Genomic DNA, 16,281 nt, shown 5'->3' on the forward strand with positions numbered 1-16,281 from the left:
TAGATTGTCTCCCTGGTAAATACCACGGCAAAATAATGATTTTCTTCCAAGATGGCTCCTTTGGGAGCTCCTTTGCCGTGCCATCCTCGGCCTTTTCTCCTCCAATCTCCTCTCTCCCACATTTGAAGTTTCTCTGGCTCTAATACTGGGTGCATTTTAGCACGAACTACAAGTTAACTGCTAGTTTAAAGATAATTTATTGAGTGATAGAATTGGGAAGCAGAGAAGTTACATTAAACTTGTATCAACCACACTTGAAGTTCTGGTCACATTATTATAAAAAAGGAAATAGAGGCACTGGGAAGGTGCAGAACAGATTGATTATAATCATACCAGAACTGAGAGGTTATACCTATCCTCAAAGACTGAAGAGGCTGGAGCACTTTTCTCTACACTGAGGGGTGACCGGACAGAGGTCTTTAAATTGTGAAAGGGTTTAATAAGGTAAACATATAGAAAATGTTTTTACTTGTAGGGGAGACCAGAACTCGAGGCCATATATATATAAGATGGTCATGAATAAATCCATGATGGAGAAAGGATGACGAACATTGCAATGTGTGTACCTGTGAGGGTGATCACAGGTTGGTGGAGCTGGTGCGTTGTGAGTGGTTAGCCGGTCATGTGACGTTCACAAGACTCGATAAAACCCCGGCCAGTTGGGTTCGGGGGATCCACAATGGGGCAGGTGGTTGTGAGCCTGGTGGATGAACTGGTAATGTGTAGTGTGATTGTTAAACCTTTGCTAATAAACCAACTCGTTCTTAATAGCAATGTGTTGCCATGACATTTTTAGCAAATCCATTACAGACATGTTGCTGGGGTGAGATGAAGAAGATGGGAAGAGGTTCATGTGGAGCATAAACACGGCATGGAGCTGATGGGCCGAATGGCCTGCTTCTGTGCTGTAAATACCATTTCACTCTACGTAATACATTTCCATATCCCCTAATATTTATCAGCTCCCAAACTCTCCATCACCACCCAATTCTTCATCCCCCGAACACCCCCTCCCCCAAACACCCCATCCCCCATTTCCAAAGCAGCTTCAACTCTCCACCTCCCAAACTCTCTGTCAGAACTGTGCTTGTCATGGGCCTGGTGTGGGGGAAGAGGAATCAGACGTGTAACTGCATGGAGAGATCATTTTGTTCCAGTTTGCTCCTCTCCTCCCATGATGGGATAGCAGTTCCACCACTGTTAGCTATACTGGTACTGTTGTTCGACAATGACCATGGGAGACATCAGAACAATATCTGATCCCGTCATCACCCAGAGCGTCCTGCCAGCCTGACGACTCACTGAGTGCTTTAAAAACCAGTCAGTGAATCTGTAGATCTTACAAAGGCCTTTGACACTGTCAACCGCGAGGGTCTATGGAGCGTCCTCCTCCGTTTTGGATGCCCCCAAAAGTTCGGCACCATCCTCCGCCCAATCCACGTCCGGACCGGGGTCAAACAGGGCTGCGTCATTGCCCCAACCCTCTTCTCAATCTTCCTTGCTGCCATGCTCCACCTCACAGTTAACAAGCTCCCCGCTGGAGTGGAACTAAACTATAGAACCAGTGGGAAGCTGTTCAACTTTCGCCGTCTCCAGGCTAGGTCCAAGACCACCCCAACCTCTGTCATCAAGCTACAGTACGCGGACGTCGTCTGTGCCTGCGCATATTCAGAGGCTGAACTCCAGAACATAGTCGACATATTTACTGAGGCGTACGCAACATGGGCTTTACGCTAAACATCCGTAAGACAAAGCTCCTCCACCAGCCTGTCCTCGCAGCACAACACTGACCCCCAGTCATCAAGATCCACGGCGCAGCCACAGTGGACCACTTCCCATACCTCGGGAGCCTCTTACCAACAAGAGCAGACATTGACGAGGAGAATCAACATCGCCTCTAATGCGCCAGTGCAGCCTTCGGCCGCCTGAGGAAAAGAATGTTTGAAGACCAGGCCCTCAAATGGTCTACAGGGCTGTGGTGATACCCGCCCTCCTGTATGGCTCAGAAACATGGACCATGTACAGTAGACACCCCAAGTCACTGGAGAAATACCACCACCGATGCCTCCTCAAGATTCTACAAATCCCCTGGGAGGGCAGACGCACCAACATCAGCGTCCTTGTCCAGGCTAACATCCCCAGCATCAAAGCACTGACCATACTCGACCAGCTCCGCTGGGCAGGCCACATTGTCCGCATGCCAGACACAAGACTCCCAAAGCAAGCTCTCTATTCGGAACTCCTTCAGGGCAAACGAGCCAAAGGTGGACAGAGGAAATGTTTCAAGGACACCCTCAAAGCCTCCCTGATAAAGTGCGACATCCCCACTGACACCTGGGAGTCCCTGGCCAAAGACCGCCCGAAGTGGAGGAAGTGCATCCGGGAGGGCGCTGAGCACCTCGAGTCTCATCGCCGAGAGCATGCAGAAATCAAGGGCAGGCAGCGGAAGGAGCGTGCGGCAAACTTGTCCCACACTCCCTTACCCTCAACGGCTGTCTGTCCCACCTGTGGCAGGGACTGTGGCTCTCGTATTGGACTGTTCAGCCGCCTAAGGACTCATTCTAAGAGTGGAAGCAAGTCTTCCTCGATTACGAGGGACTGCCTATGATGATGAGGAGGCTCTAGAGAGTGTGTGTAACCGGGGACTGTGTGTAACTGGGGACTGTGTGTGTAACCGGGGACTGTGTGTGTAACTGGGGACTGTGTGTGTAACCGGGGATTGTGTGTAACTGGGGACTGTGTGTGTAACCGGGGTCTGCGTGTGTAACCGGGGACTGTGTGTGTAACCGGGGACTGTGTGTAACTGGGAACTGTGTGTAACCGGGAACTGTGTGTAACCGGGAACTGTGTGTAACCGGGGACTGTGTGTGTAACCGGGAACTGTGTGTAACCGGGGTCTGCGTGTAACCGGGAACTGTGTGTAACCGGGGACTGTGTGTGTAACCGGGAACTGTGTGTAACCGGAGTCTGCGTGTGTAACCGGGGACTGTGTGTGTAACCGAGAACTGTGTGTAACCGGGGACTGTGTGTGTAACCGGGGACTGTGTGTGTAACCGGGAACTGTGTGTAACCGGGGACTGTGTGTGTAACCGGGGACTGTGTGTGTAACCGGGGTCTGCCTGTGTAACCGGGGACTGTGTGTAACCAGGGACTGTGTGTAACCGGGGACTGTGTGTAGGACAGCACTGCCGTGCTAACAGCTCTGACTGGTTTTCCGAGGTGCTGAAAATAGCTGTAACTCTGTCCGAACGTCTATGATAATCATGTGACTAGTGACCCTAAATAGATCAGAGCAAAACCTCCTCCGTGAGCTGTACTAACTACTCGGCTCACAATGACAACCTGCTTGTTGGATTTTACTCCTGTTTTGTACGGTAATTAATATACTTAGTGAAATGCAGATTCTTAATCATCAATATTGAGTCATCCTTAACCAAGCCAAATGAGCAGATTCATCAGATGTGAGGGATGTGGGTTATATCAGAGTGTTACAGTGAGGGTTTGGGGTATATCAGTGTTACAGTGAGTGGTATATTGGAGTGTTACAGTGAAGGGTGTGGGATATATCGGAGTGTTACAGTGAAGGGTGTGGAGTATATCAGAATGTCACAATGAGGGGTGTGGGGTTTCTCAGTGTGCTATGGTGAGGGGTGTGGGGTATATTGAAGTGTTACAGTGAGGGGTGTGGGGTATATTGAAGTGTTACAGTGAGGGGTGTGGGGTATATTGGAGTGTTATAGTGATGGGTGTGGGGTATATTGAAGTGTTACAGTGAGGGGTGTGGGGTATATTGAAGTGTTACAGTGAGGGGTGTGTGGTATATTGAAGTGTTACAGTGAGGGGTGTGGGGTATATTGAAGTGTTATAGTGAGGGGTGTGGGGTATATTGAAGTGTTACAGTGAGGGGTGTGGGGTATATTGAAGTGTTACAGTGAGGGGTGTGTGGTATATTGAAGTGTTACAGTGAGGGGTGTGGGGTATATTGAAGTGTTACAGTGAGGGGTGTGGGGTATATTGAAGTGTTACAGTGAGGGGTGTGGGGTATATTGAAGTGTTACAGTGAGGGGTGTGTGGTATATTGAAGTGTTACAGTGAGGGGTGTGGGGTATATTGAAGTGTTATAGCGAGGGGTGTGGGGTATGTAATATAGAATTCCTGTAGTGGACAACTGCTCCACCTGGTGATCTACTGTGTTAATGCAGCTGCTGATGTAAATACAGTAACAGTGTCATATGACAAGTCACATGATGACAGTTTCCAGTGAGAGCTATCTTGTCTGTGTGTTTGCGACATAAATAATATATCACATTGGCGATGAGGATGGGATAATCGGATTCCGAGCTGAAATTTGTGTTGGTGGATGATTCCAGCCAACAACAGAGAGACTTTGAGAGGTTCTTGGTTTTGCAGCACAGCTAAAAATCCAAGGTAAGTTTCAAGCACACTGTTGACGTTGCCAGAGTCCCGATGGCCTCACCTATGGGAATAATACGCTGCATGGTGAGTTCCACCATGACTGAGAGACTTTCAGAGCATATGTTGAGTGGCTAGAAATGTTTTTCACCGCAAATAGTATTGTCGAAGTCCCTGATGCTGCAAACCATAACTGGCTGGTTTCAGAAAGAAAACGAGCTATTTACTTGACTGAAGCAGGTCCCGTGGTGTATGAAACCCTAAAAAATATGCTTGTTCCATCAAACCGAAGGTCACGCCACTGACAGAGATTCTAACAGTGCTACAATCCTGAGCCCCTGGAAATTGGTGAAAGTTATCGTTTAGGAATATACAACACAAAAACACAAGAAATAGGAGCCCCTCAAGCCTACGCCACCATTCATTGAGATCATGGCTGAACTGCTACCTCAAACCTACTTTCCTGCACTATCCCCATATCCCTTGATTCCCTTAATATCCAAAAATCTATTGATCTCTGTCTTTAATGTACTCAAAGTCTGAGCCTCCACAGCCCTCTGGGGTAGAGAGTTCTACAGACTCGCCATCCTCTGAGTGAAGAAATTTCTTCCCATCTCCATCCAAAATGACCAACCCCTTATTCTGAGACTGTGACCCTGTTTCTAGACTCCCCAGCCCGGGGGAAACATCCTCCCTGCATCTACCCTGTGAAGTCAAAATCAATTAACTTATAATAATCAGTGAGTACATTGTAGCATTAAAATGCTATCCATTCACTATCATTTTGGAAACTTTCAGGATCGAGCATTGCTTGACCACTTTGTTTGTGGGATGAAAAATGAAGCAATCAGTAGAAAGTTGTTGACAATCCCTAACTTGACTTTTGATTGAGCTTGTCAGACCGCTATGTCAATAGATATGGCCGACCAATACGCCCGAGAATTTCATGCCATTTCCAGTCATCAGACCATCAAGGTGAATCGGCTGAGGTTAAAAGTAAAAGGCAGTTAGACCTCAAGGTCTCAGCAACTGGCCAAGGTAACAGCGCGTTAAAGTCATGCTATCGGTGTCTGAGACAACACATTGCTCATATGTGAAGGCAGAGTGTTTCTTCTACAAGAAAACAGGGCATCTTGCAAAGGAATGGCGACTGAAGAGTAAACCGATGTTCAATGCTAGAAGTAGAAATTGCCAGAGACTACATAGCATTGCAGAGAAGCAACAGGATGAGGAGGTTTTGGAGGTACACGTCATCAGGAGCACGAGGATATCTAACAGTGATTCGCGAAGTATTGTCATCCAAGTAGATGTTGCAGGAATCAGGATTCCCAGGGAAATCGACACTGGTGCATCCGTGAGCGTAGTACCGGAATCGCTATATCTCGACAAGTTGAGTGATTTTCCACTGGAGAAATCAAAGATAGAGCTGCGAGGCTACTCAGGAGAGCAAATCCCTGTGGTAGAACGTATCACTGTACCGGTGAAATACATAGTTTCAGAGCTTGCCTCTCTTAGTAGTGGCAGGAGACAAGTCTGTCTTAATAGGTAGAAGAAATTGGTTGGGATCATTGAAGCTGGTTTGGAGTGAGATTTTTTTGTGTTGAAATGAAATTTATATCAAAAGATGACATCATCAAACAGTATCCAAAGGTGTTCTGTGAAACAGGCAGTCCAATCCAAGGTTTCAAGACAAGTGTCAGAGTGCAGAAGGACGCGAGACCAGTTTACTGCAAGCCACGTCCCGTACCATATCTACTCAAGAAGAAAGTTGAGCAAGAACTCAAAAGAATAGAAACTGAGAACATTATCTCTAAAATAGATCTATGTAATTGGGCTACACCCATTGTTGTTGCACCTAAGTCAGATAGTAATGCTGATGCCAACCCCATCACAAGTTACACCCAATAGGGAAGAAGTGTTCTATTTTTCATACATTGATTAACTGCCAGTCACAGATGAAGAGATTGGTAGACCAACAAACGTTACCCGGTTATGTCAAAGGTGTATGATTATATAGCAAATGGCTAGCCAAACCAGGTATCAGAGAAAGATATTCATCTATACTTCATTCGTAGGAATGAATTGGCAGTGAATAAAGGTTGTATCATGTGGGGTGCAAGAGTAGTTATTCCAAATAAGTTCAGATTCAAATTATTAGGAGATCTTCATGACCAGCTCCTGGGAATGTGCTTGACCAAGAGTTTTGCATGCAGTTATTTATAGTGGGCAGGTTTAGATAAAGATATAGAGTCGCCATCATCATAGGCAGTCCATCTGGGTCGAGGAAGACTTGCTTCCACTCTAAAAGTGAGTTCTCAGGTGACTGTACACCTGTCCAATGCAGGACCTACAGGTGGGACAGACAGTGGTTGAAGGAAACGGTGGGTAGGGAATCTGGTTTGCCGCACGCTCCTTACGCTGTCTACGCTTGGTTTCTGCATGCTCTCAGCGGCGAGACCCAAGGTGCTCAGCGTCCTCCCGGATGCTCTTCCTCCACTTTGGCCGGTCGTGGGCCAGGGATTCCCAGGAGTCAGTGGGGATGTTGCACTTTGTCAAGGAGGCTTTGAGGGTGCCCTTCACGCGTTTTCTCTGCCTACCTGGGGATCGCTTGCCGTGTCAAAGCTCCGCGTAGAGCGCTTGCTTTGGGAGTCTCGTGTCGGGCATGCGGACGATGTGACCCGCCCAACAGAGCTTGTCGAGTGTGGTCAATGCTTCGATGCTGGTGCTGGGTATAAGAACATAAGAACATAAGAATTAGGAACAGGAGTAGGCCATCTAGCCCCTCGAGCCTGCCCCACCATTCAATAAGATCATGGCTGATCTGGTCGTGGACTCAGCTCCACTTACCCGCCCTCTCCCCGTAACCCTTAATTCCCTTATTGCTTAAAAATCTATCTATCTTTGACTTGAAAACATTCAATGAGCCAGCCTCAACTGCTTCCTTGGGCAGAGAATTCCACAGATTCACAACCCTCTGGGAGAAGAAATTTTTTCTCAACTCGGTTTTCAATTGGCTCCTCCGTATTTTGAGGCTGTGCCCCCTAGTTCTAGTCTCCCACACCAATGGAAACAACCTCTCTGCCTCTATCTTGTCTATCCCTTTCATGATTTTAAATGTTTCTATAAGATCACCCCTCATCCTTCTGAACTCCAAGGAGTAAAGACCCAGTCTACTCAATCTATCATCATAAGGTAACCCCCTCATTTCTGGAATCAGCCTAGTGAATCGTCTCTGTACCCCTTCCAAAGCTAGTATATCCTTCCTTAAGTAAGGTGACCAAAACTGCACGCAGTACTCCAGGTGCGGCCTTACCAATACCTTATACAGTTGCAGCAAGACCTCCCTGCTTTTGTACTCCATCCCTTTCGCAATGAAGGCCAATATTCCATTTGCCTTCCTGATTACCTGCTGCACCTGCAAACTAACCTTTTGGGAATCATGCACAAGGACCCCCAGGTCCCTTTGCACCACAGCATGTTGTAATTTCTCCCCATTCAAATAATATTCCCTTTTACTGTTTTTTTTCCCCAAGGTGGATGACCTCACACTTTCCGACATTGTATTCCATCTGCCAAACCTCAGCCCATTCACTAAACATATCCAAATCTCCTTGCAGTCTCTCTGAGTCCTCTACACAACCCGCTTTCCCACGAATCTTAGTGTCATCTGCAAATTTTGTTGCACTACACTCTGTCCCCTCTTCTAGGTCATCTATGTATATTGTAAACAGTTGTGGTCCCAGCACTGATCCCTGTGGCACACCACTAACCACTGATTTCCAACCGGAAAAGGACCCATTTATCCCGACTCTCTGCTTTCTGTTCGCCAGCCAATTCTCTATCCATGCTAATACATTTCCTCTGACTCCGCGTACCTTTATCTTCTGTAGTAACCTTTTGTGTGGCACCTTATCGAATGCCTTTTGGAAATCTAAATACACCACATCCATAGGTACACCTCTATCCACCATGCTCGTTATATCCTCAAAGAATTCCAGTAAGTTAGTTAAACATGATTTCCCTTTCATGAATCCATGCTGCGTCTGCTTGATTGCACTATTCCTATCCAGATGTCCCGCTATTTCTTCCTTAATGATAGTTTCAAGCATTTTCCCCACTACAGATGTTAAACTAACCGGCCTATAGTTACCTGCCTTTTGCCTGCCCCCTTTTTTAAACAGAGGCGTTACATTAGCTGCTCTCCAATCCGCTGGTACCTCCCCAGAGTCCAGAGAATTTTGGTAGATTATAACGAATGCATCTGCTATAACTTCCGCTATCTCTTTTAATACCCTGGGATGTATTTCATCAGGACCAGGGGACTTGTCTACCTTCAGTCCCATTAGCCTGTCCAGCACTACTCCCCTAGTGATAGTGATTGTCTCAAGGTCCCTTCCCACATTCCTGTGGCCTGCAAATTTTGGCATTGTTTTTGTGTCTTCCACTGTGAAGACGGAAGCAAAATAATTGTTTAAGGTCTCAGCCATTTCCACATTTTCCATTATTAAATCTCCCTTCTCATCTTCTAAGGGACCAACATTTACTTTAGTCACTCTCTTCCGTTTTATATATTGGTAAAAGCTTTTACTATCTGTTTTTATGTTTTGCGCCAGTTTACTTTCGTAATCTATCTTTCCTTTCTTTATTGCTTTCTTAGTCATTCTTTGCTGTCATTTAAAATTTTCCCAATCTTCTAGTTTCCCACTAACCTTGGCCACCTTATACGCATTGGTTTTTAATTTGATACTCTCCTTTATTTCCTTGGTTATCCACGGCTGGTTATCACTTCTCTTGCCGCCCTTCTTTTTCACTGGAATATATTTTTTTTGCGCACTATGAAAGAGCTCCTTAAAAGTCCTCCACTGTTCCTCAATTGTGCCACCGTTTAGTCCTTGTTTCCAGTCTACTTTAGCCAACTCTGCCCTCATCCCACTGTAGTCCCCTTTGTTTAAGCATAGTACCCTCGTTTCTGATACAACTTCCTCATCCTCAATCTGTATTACAAATTCAACCATATTGTGATCACTCATTCCGAGAGGATCTTTTACGAGGAGATCGTTTATTTTTCCTGTCTCATTACACAGGACCAGATCCAAGATGGCTTGCTCCCTTGTAGGCTCTGTTACATACTGTTCTAAGAAACAGTCCCGTATGCATTCTATGAATTCCTCCTCCAGGCTACCCCCTGCGATTTGATTTGACCAGTCGATATGTAGGTTAAAATCCCCCATGACTACTGTCGTTCCTTTTTCACATGCCTCCATTATTCCCTTGATTATTGCCCGCCCCACCGTGAAGTTATTATTTGGGGGCCTATAAACTACGCCCACCAGTGACTTTTTCCCCTTACTATCTCTAATCTCCACCCACAATGATTCAACATTTTGTTCATTGGAGCCAATATCATCCCTCATAACTGCCCTGATATCATCCTTTATTAACAGAGCTACCCCACCTCCTTTCCCTTCTTGCCTATCTTTCTGAATCGTCAGATACCCCTGTATGTTTAATTCCCAGTCTTGGCCACCTTGCAACCATGTTTCTGTAATGGCCACCAAATCATACCCACTTGTAATGATTTGTGCCGTCAACTCATTTACTTTATTTTGAATGCTGCGTGCATTTAGGTAGAGTGTTTTCATCCTCGTTTTTAAACCATGATTTTTAGTTTTTACCCCTCCTGCAGCCCTTTTATATTCAGTGGCCCTTTTTGTTTCTTGCCTTTGGTTTCTCTGCCCTCCATTTTTACTCATCTCTTTTCTGTTTTTTGTTTTTGTCTCCTTTTTGTTTCCTGAGCGAGAACACTGACGTTGGTGCGTCTGTCCTGCCAATGGGTTTGCAGGATCTTGTGGAGGCAGCACTGGTGGTACTTCTCCAGGGTTTTGAGATGCCTGCTGTATATAGTTCATGTCTCTGAGCCATATAGGAGGGTGGGTATCACTACTACCCTGTAGACCATGAGCTTGGTGCTGGGTTTGAGGTCCTGGTCGTCAAACACACTCTTCCTCAGGCGACCAAAGGCTGCAGTGGGGCACTGGAGGCGGTGTTGAACTTCATCATCAATTTCTGCTCTTGCTGACAGTAAGCTCCCGAGGTCCATTTTCCATAAAATGGTCCACGTTGTCCAAGGCCTCGTTGTGGATTTTGATAACCAGTGCTGTGGTTAGGCAGTGCTGTGTGGCAGGATCAGGTTGGTAGAGGACTTTGTCTTACGGATGTTTAGCGTAAGACCCATACTTCCGTAAGCCTCGGTGAAGGTGTTGACGATGGTTTGGAGTTTGGCCTCCAAGTGTCCGCAGACACAAGCGTTTTCTGCATACTGTAGTTCAATGACAGAGGATGGGACGACCTTGGATCTGGCCTGGAGGCAGCGGAGGTTGAACAGACTCCCATCTGTTCTACAATTTTGCTCCACCCTGTGGGTGAGCTTGTTGAGTGTGAGATGAAGCATTGCAGTAAGGAAGATCAAGAAGAGCGTTGGTGCAATGACACAGCCCTGCTTGACTCTGGTTCAGACATGGATTGGGTCAGTGGGGGATCCGTTGGTCAGGATCACAGCTTGCATGTCGTCATGGAGCAGGCGGAGGATTGTGACAAACTTTTGAGAGCAGCTGAAATGGAGGAGGATGCTCCATAACCTCTCATGGTTGACAGTGTTAAAGGCCTTTGTGTGGTCAAAGAAGGCCATGTACAAGGGTTGGTGCTGTTCCCTGCACATCTCTTGTATCTGTTGTACGGTGAAGATTATGTCCGTTGTACCCCTTAGTGGACGGAATCCGCATTGTGACTCTGGGAGGAGCTCTTCAGCCACAGGGAGACGACGATTGAGGAGGATTCTTGCGATGACTTTCCCAGTGGCCGACAGCAGGGAGATTCCTTTGTAGTTACCGCAGTCGGACTTGTCCCCTTTTTTGAAGATGGTCACGATTACGGTGTCCCTGAGATCTCCTGGTATGATCTCCTCCTTCCAGATAAGAGAAATGAGGTTGTTAATCCACGCCAGTGGTGCTTCTCTGCCATGCTTTAGTGCATCAGCAGGAATTCCATCTGCCCCCGATGCTTTGTTGTTCTTGAGCTGACGGATGGCTTTTGCAACCTCGTGCCGGGCTGGGGTTGTGCTGAGGTGGTGGCGGGTAGCATGCTGCGGGATGGAGTCGAGGACACTCGTGTCGAAGACAGAGCCTCTCTGTCCTTCCTGAGCATCTCTCCGTTCCTCACCAGCAGTGGAGTAGGGCCTTGGGTGCTTGGGCCGTAGGTGGTTGTCGGCTAACTGCTGGGTCTCCTGTGCTTTCTCCACCCCCATCTGTTTTTTAGGTCACGGGTTGTTGGACCTTGGCCTTCATCCATCTGTAGAGCTGCTTTCTTGCTCTCGAGTTGGGTTGCTGTATAAGTTCAGAAATGCCTTGCGCTTGCGGCTAATTAGTTTCTGCGTCTCCTGGTCGTAATTGTCGAACCAGTCTTGGTGTTTCCCGGTCGAGTGACCGAGTGTCTCTTCGCTGGTGCTAATTATGGAGACCTTGAGGGCAGACCAGGCGCTGTGTGCACTTTGCATCTCTGGGTCATTGAGGGTTGCCAGGTTGGCAGTGAGGCTCTGGCTGAATAGGGCTTTCTTAACAGGGTCTTTGAGTGCCTCTGCGTTGATTTTCCTGTGGCATTGTTTTTGTTGCCGCCGCTGTTTTGGGACTACATTGATGTCCCAAATTATTAGGGGATCTTCATGACCAACACCTGGGAATGTGCTTGACCAAGAGTTTTGCATGCAGTTACTGATGGTGGCCAGGTTTAGATAAAGATATAGAGTACATTGTCAGTCAGTGTACAACATGTCAATTGGTAAGCGAGGGACCACCATCAGTACCATTACAGCCATGGAAATGGCCTCCCAGAGTGTGCAAAGGTTACATCTAGATTTTTCTGAGCTAGAAGGACAACAATTGTTCATTATGAAGTGGGTAAAGGTGTTTCCAATGTGGAAAATAACAAGTAAAACACTAGACAATTTGAGAAGATTGTTCACTTCATATGGCCTTCCAGAAGAGATTGTGTCTGATAATGGACTGCAATTTTGAAGAAATTGCACAGTTCATGAGAAAGGGTGTGAAACATACCAAGGTTCCACCGTACCACCCTGCTTCAAATGGTGCAGCAGAGCGCACTGTACAATTTGTAAAACATGCCCTCATCAAGCAAATGTTGTACCCAAATCTAAGGAAACATCACAAAAGCAAAATACTGCGGATGCTGGAATCTCGAATAAAAACAGAAAATGCTGGAAATCTCAGTGGGTCAGGCAGCATCAGTGGAGAGGAAGCAGAGTTAACGTTTCGGGTCGATGACCCTTCATCAGAACTGGAGAGTGTTGGGAAAGAACAGATTCTTAACAAGCTCTGAAAGGGGGAGGGAAAGAAAGAACAACATTTGAGAAGATTGTTTACTTCATATGGCCTTCCAGAAGAGATTGTGTCTGATAATGGACTGCAATTTTGAAGAATTTGCACAGGTCATGAGCAGAAAAGGTGTGAAACATACCAAGGTTCCACCGTACCACCCTGCTTCAAATGGTGCAGCAGGGAAGGTGTGTGATAGGTTGGAAGACAGGAGAGATTAGAGAGACAAAAGGGATGATAGCCCAAATTCAAATGGTAGTGCCAGGAATGAGAAAAACATTAGTCGCGATAGGATGTGAATGGTGGGATAATGACCAGCTGCCATTGGTGACAAAGAGAGAAAAAGAAAGAAAGGAAGAGCTCTGGGTGGGGGTGGGGGGAAGGGGAAGGGGGGGGCGCGGGAGCCAAAGATTGGCAGCGGTTACGCTCTGAAATTGTTGAACTCGATGTTGAGTCCCGAAGGATGTAAAGTGCCTGATCGAAAGATGAGGTGCTGTTCCTCGAGCTTGCGTTGAGCTTTGTTGGAACAGTGTAGGAGGCCGAGGACGGAGAGGTCAGAGTGGGAGTGGATCGGGGAATTAAAGTGACAGGCGACCGGAAGCTCAGGGTCACACTTACAGACTGAACGGAGGGACTCCGCAAAGCTCTGCTTGGTCACAATCTGTGCTTGGTCTCCCCAATGTAGAGGAGACCACATTGAAAGCAGCGAATACAGTATACTGAATTGTAAGAAGTACAAGTAAATCGCTGTTTCACCTGGAAGGAGTGTTTGGGGCCCTGGATAGTGGGAAGGGAGGAGGTAAAAGGCAGGTGTTGCATCTGCGCTTGCACGGGAAGGTGTCGTGGGAAGGGGTGGGTGTGCTGGGGGTGACTGCGGAATGGACCAGGGTGTCGCGGAGGGAGCAGTCCCTTCAGAATGCTGAGAGAGGAGGCGAGGGGAAGATGTGATTGGTGGTGGGATCACGCTGGAGGTGGCGGAAAGGGCGGAGGATAATCCGTTGAATGTGGAGCCTGGTGGGGTGAAAGGTGAGGACAAGGGGAACCCTGTCATGGTTCTGAGAGGGAGGGGAAGGGGTGAGAGCAGAGGTGCAGGAAATAGAACAGACATGGTCGAGGGCCATGTTAACCACAGCGGAGGGGAATCCTCGGTTGAGGAAAAATGAAGACATGTCAGAGGCAAGGTGAAAGGTGGCATCGTCAGAGCAGATGCGACGGAGACGGAGAAACTGGGAGAATGGAATGGAGTCCTTCCAGGAAGCGGGGTGGGAGGAAGTGTAGCCCAGGTAGCTGTAGGAGTCAGTGGGCCTATAGTGGATACTGGTCGAAAGCCTATCCCCAGAGATAAGACGGAGAAGTCGAGGAAGGGAAGAGTTGGAGATGGACCATGTGAAGCTGAGGGAAGGGTGGAAATTGGATGCAAAGAGAATGACATTTTCTAGTTCAGGGCGAGAGCAGGAAACGGCACCGATAGTCATCAATGCACCGGAAAAAGAGGTGAGGGAGGGGACCAGAGCAGGACTGGAACAAAGAATGGTCCACATATCTCACAAAAAGGCAGGCCTAGCTAGGATCCATGCGGGTTCCCATAGCAACACCTTTAATTTGGAGGAAGTGAGTGGAGTTAAAGGAGAAGTTGTTCAATGTGAGGCGGAGGAGGGTGGTGGTGGATGGGGATTGGTTGGACCTCTGCTCGAGGTTGTTGTCATTGGACCATAAATTGGCAAATTCTCTAATGACTTATCGGAATGCTCCTCATACAACTACTGGTAGAACATCGGCAGAGTTGTTTCTCAAATGACAGCCAGGAACCAGGTTCTCATTGTTAAAGCCAAACTTGGCATAGTCCGTAGAAGAGACACAATTAAGACAGAAAGAGAATCATGATAGAGGTAGATTAAGAGAGAGAAGTGTGAAATTAAATCAGAAGGTTAGAGTGAGGAACCATCACCATAAATGGTGAAAGTGGTTACCAGGAAGAGTGGTGAAGGAAGATATATGGCTCTCGCACATATTTGGTCAAGATGTTTGAGCATGGAAAGGTTGGTTTGTTCACATTGATCACATTTTACCTACAGATGTGGAAGGAGATGAAAGTTGGAATGATTTGATTATATCTGATGAGTCAGATAGTCTTGTTACAAGTAGAGTACCAATAGCAAATCCTACATCAGATGTACTGGAAACAAGTCCAAGAGAATGTCAGAATTTATGTCTAAGTCCAAGTCCAGGCAGACAAACAGTCTGAAGTTCTAGAGAGTCAAAATGTAGATCAAGGGTTGCCCTTGGAGAAAAACTCTCCTCAAGTTCAGCCTAGAATGAGTCTAAGTTCGACATCAAGTTTGGAAAGTTCTGTTCGAGAGCGAAGGTATCATCTTCAAGACAGAAAATAAGTGGTTAAGTTTGATTTTTAATATGGTAAAATACGTCCATATATTTTGTTGTGTATAATCATGCAAGTTATGTATGATGATTATTTTGCTATGATTACTTCTTCATTAAGGAGGGAGAGGTATAATATAGAGCTCCCCCTAGTGGACAATTGCTCCACCCAGAGGACTACTGTGGCAATGCAACTGCTGATGTAAATACAATAAAAGTGTCAAGTCACATGATGACAGTTTCCAGTAAGTGGAGATTTACAAGGTCGTTGGTTGGACTGGAGAATTTTGGGTATGAGGACAGATTGGATAGGCTGGGGTTGTTTTCTTTGGAACAGATGATGCTGAGGGGAGACCTGATTGAGGTGTATAAAATCATGAGGGGCCTGGATAGATTGGATAGGACGGACCTGTTTCCCTTGGCAGAGGAGTCAACAACCAGGAGGCATAGATTTAAAGTAATTGCGCGGAAGTATAGAGGAATTATATGGGGAAATTTCTTCACCCGGAGAATGGTGGGAGTCTGGAACTCACTGCCTGACAGGGTGGTAGAGGCAGAAAGTCTCACCACGTTTAAAAGGTACTTAGATGTGCACTTGAAGTGCCGTAGCCAATAGAGCTATGAGAGCTGGAAAGTGGGATTAGGCTGAATAGCTCTTGGTTGGCCGGCCTCCTTCCGTGTTTTAAATTTCTATGATTCTACAAGAACCATCTTGGGTTATGTGTGTGCATGTGATGTCATAAAGAATATATCACCAGGTATATCAGAGTTACATTGAGGGGTGTGGGATATATCAGAGTGTTACAGTGAGGGGTGTGGGGTATATCAGAGTGTTACAGTGAGGGGTTGGGGTATTTCAGAGTGTTACAGTGAGGTGTATTGGGTATATTAGTGTGTTACTGTGAAGGGTGTGAGGTATATCAGAGTGTTACAGTGAGGGTGTGGGGTATATTGATGTGCTACAGTGAAGGGTGTGGGGTACATCAGAGTGTTACAGTGAGGGGTGTGGGGTATACCAGAGAGTTACAGTGAGGGGTGTGGGGTATATCAGAGTTTACAATCTGCAGTATATCAGAGTGTTACAATGAGAGGTGTGTGGTAT

The 16,281-nt window shown here is 46.7% G+C and overlaps 1 protein-coding gene across 2 annotated transcripts in view; it reads left to right on the plus strand.

Annotated features, from left to right (window-relative positions):
• Positions 1-16,281, plus strand: part of maptb (microtubule-associated protein tau b) — a 677,874-nt gene that overhangs the window by 103,393 nt on the left and 558,200 nt on the right. Inside the window, exon 1 of one of the 2 annotated variants that reach the window (XM_070864822.1) lies at positions 3,304-3,374. The exons of the other annotated variant lie outside the window; for it this stretch is intronic. The gene's annotated coding sequence lies outside the window, so the exon portion shown is untranslated. Of the gene's footprint in view, positions 1-3,303; positions 3,375-16,281 lie in introns of those variants that run through there. 2 annotated transcript variants of the gene reach the window in all.

The sequence above is a fragment of the Pristiophorus japonicus genome, chromosome 21 (assembly GCF_044704955.1).
Source record: "Pristiophorus japonicus isolate sPriJap1 chromosome 21, sPriJap1.hap1, whole genome shotgun sequence".
NCBI classification, from domain to species: domain Eukaryota; kingdom Metazoa; phylum Chordata; class Chondrichthyes; family Pristiophoridae; genus Pristiophorus; species Pristiophorus japonicus.